This window comes from Wasmannia auropunctata, unplaced genomic scaffold (assembly GCF_000956235.1).
Source record: "Wasmannia auropunctata unplaced genomic scaffold, wasmannia.A_1.0 LD336092.1, whole genome shotgun sequence".
NCBI classification, from domain to species: Eukaryota; Metazoa; Arthropoda; class Insecta; order Hymenoptera; family Formicidae; genus Wasmannia; species Wasmannia auropunctata.
Window position 1 is genome coordinate 2,920,408 of NW_012026798.1, and position 3,483 is coordinate 2,923,890.

The following is a 3,483-nucleotide window of genomic DNA, read 5'->3' on the forward strand; positions in this document are numbered from 1 at the left end:
CGTGTGCTCTTCCGATCTTTTTGCAAAAAAATTGTTTAATTTAATTTTTTTGTAATATTGTTAGTTTATATAGAAGATAATTTTATAAAAAATAAGAAAAAAATTTGATTTTTTCATTTTAGACGAAAATTACGTCTCTTAGATTGTACACAACTCCAGCGACGCGACGTTATAAAGACATTCTATTATTTATTAATAAAAAATTGTTTTCCACTGCTCAAATATACAGTAATCCATTGTTAAACTTTTGAAATTATTCAATTTCATTTTAGTTGAAAAAAAATTCTTAAAGATCACTGTTTTCTTTTAGTCGTGTAGAGTCCCCTCCTTACAGCGTTTAGAGTTATTTGTGAAAATGTGTTCGTGTATCGGTATTGAGGGTTGTGCCTACATATATATATATGTATATACATCAAATATCGTAGACGGCGTTTTTATTTTATTAGCGCACAGCGACGTTTAAATTAGAACAATTAGATCATCGTGAAACACTTGGCAGAGATGTCCGCCGCAAAGGTTACGTTAAATATCTATTACCTTAGTTCCTTTCGCTGGACTCCGGTTAGACACCTATTAAATTGTCAAACTTCTACTGCGCTTCTGGCAATTCTCTCAGGCTAAATTAGCGGGCAGAAACGTGATGAAAAGTACAAATCTAAAAGCCTGCACATAATAGTCGTAATTCCAAATTAATGGGTTGCCCGCCACGCGATAGTCGCGTAACACGCAGAGCATCCGTCTCAGGAACTCAGGAGTGCGCGGTATGTACGTTGTTGTGCGATACTTAGAACATATAACGCGCTCGTCATCGGGATGCTAATTAATACGATAAAGACGAGGCACACACGTTCACTTACGCAAATACAATGTGAGTAACTCTAAACATTTTATTGTCACCGTTTATTATAGGCTCGCCTTCGTACCGACACGTTAAACACCGTATAAGTACATCGCTTCGCAGAAGGTTCGTATAAGAGTTGGATCTGCTTATTAATTCACAATACGAAGGAAACGACGATAGATTTATTTAACTCTTTTGTTTCTTTAATTTCGAATGGATCGATCGACGTCTAATTAAAGACAGATTTCAATTGCACATCGATCATCCCAGTAAACGGGAATGGATTAAAATTTTTTAATTTATGAATTGAAATAGTTTTGGCCTCCTGAATGCATTTCTATTTTTTCATAATACGATTGTAATATTAATATAATATTTTTTGGTTTAGATGGATTGAAACAATGCATTTCCTAGTCACAATTTTTAATTGAATAACATTCGTGATCCATTTTTACGGAAAATCCTTTTTTTAATTTAATTAGATTGAAAAAACTGCATTTTCTATCTAAAATTTTGAATTAAGTATTCACGATTTACTTTTTAAAGCTGAATTTTTTTTGGATTGAATGGCATAGAAAATATACTTCATACGATTCCTATAAATGAATACAAAGGCATTGGGCATTGAAATGAATTCAGATTTTCAGAAGTATGCATTCGCGAACGTTGAAATGAATTTTTTTCCAATCTATTTCAATTCATTCTCGTTTACTGGGATTTTTGCCCAAATACGCGATTGGTTTAACATTGAGTATTGAAGTGGTCAATTGATAACCGTTTTTGCGCGAGCGAAAGCAATGAAATGATTTATATTTTTAGCGTTTAGGTAACAAACGATCGAATTACATCTTAAACTTCAAGCTTTTATACTGACAGGCTTGAAAGAAATAAAACCAATTTCATAAAAACCTCTCACGATTTTTTTTTACTGTTTTTTTAACGTGTATACTCTAAAATCTTTGTTCAATTCCAAGATCTCGTGATACCTGACGCGTGCTTTCTACCGAAGTGTGAGGATACGACAGCGGAGAATCACGAAAGCCTTGTTTAACGAACTTTCATCCTATATAATCTTTCTGTATCTATGTATATAGACATACATATGTATTACAGCTTTCCGATACATCGCGCGTGTAGATTAAGGGAGGAGCCTGGTTTAGCACGCTGAAAATTTAGGTAACTTTTGGAATTTTTTTTTAGGAAACTATACAACCAATCCTTTTGAACTTTATAGGGTAATTTCTTATACTATTGAACTAACAAAAACATTATTTTTTGCCAGAAAAAAAATATTTATTATGCAAGTAATAATAACTTTTTATTCGGCGCGTCGACGGGCGGCGTGCAACGTAGCGTCGCTTGTATTTTTCTGAAATAAAAAATTTAAAAGGATTATTGTTTATTAAGAGTTTACGCATTAACTGAATCTATTTTTAAAGAAAATTATGCGAAATTGTTGGAAATCGCGCATTTGGAAAAAGAAGGTAGCGATTTTGACAAAAAATTTTTCGTGTTTATTATGCAATACAAATTATTTAATTAAATAATATTATTATTAACTGTGGTTCAAGTTGTTAGGGAAGTATTTGTGCAGATGTGTGCAAAGTCCTAAATCAATCGGCTGAATAGTTTTTGAGTTATCTTGCACGCCGCCAAACACCGTCACCACCGAATAAATGTTATTATTACTTGCATAATAAATACTTTTTTTCTGGCAAAAAAATATTTTTTTGTTAATTCAATAGTATAAGAAATTGCCCTATAAAGTTCACAAGGATTGGTTGAATAGTCTCCTAAAAAAAAAATCCAAAAAGTCACCTAATTTTTCAGCGTGCTAAACCAGACTCCTTCCTTAATATGCACTTTGCAGTTTGTACTTTGTTCCCTTCCACGCGATTAAAATAGTGTTTTTTTTTCTCTCTCTCTCTCAACAATATTTCCTATACGCGGCTCAAAAGCAAATGGAAAGAATAATTATTCCGAACTCGTCGCGCGCGTTGGTACACGCAGGCGGGAATTTTTCTCCTCCGACGTTTCGCGTGCGCGATCGTGAATGGTAACCGGGACACGTACACACGTGACGGTTCCAATGAACGCGTGTTCCAATGAAAATCATATATGTATATATTCCGTGCGTGGCCACAGGTGAACGCGCGCGAATGAGCTGTGCTCGCATGCGGCCGAGTGTGAAAAGAAAATCCTTCTGCGGGAAAGCGTGCGCGCGCCAATAAGCGGACAATTATAAAAAGGAAACGCGCGCGCAAACAACACCACGTCGATCATACACAGGGCTGGGCAAAATACACTATTAAAGTATTTAAAATACAAAATACAAAATACTAGGAATCTTAGTATTTGAATTACAAAATATAAAATACTTTCAATCTTTTGATTTGAAATACAAAATACAAAATACTTTTAATCTTTCGATTTGAAATACAAAATACAAAATACTTTTAAGTTTGTATTTGAAATACAAAATACTTCTTTGAAATACAAAATACTTTTTAGTTTAACCTTTCAATTACAATAATATATAATATTAAACTCCCCCCTCCAACAATCTTCTTTCCACTTTTAGAGTGAGAAAAAAAGTTGTTTTACTCTTTTAGACTCTTTAACAGTTCTATTGTCCTGTATCA

At 33.5% G+C, this 3,483-nt stretch overlaps 1 protein-coding gene across 1 annotated transcript in view; it reads left to right on the top strand.

Annotated features, from left to right (window-relative positions):
* Nucleotides 1-3,483, top strand: part of LOC105463018 (monocarboxylate transporter 1-like) — a 19,429-nt gene that overhangs the window by 7,598 nt on the left and 8,348 nt on the right. The gene's annotated exons all lie outside the window — the stretch shown is intronic.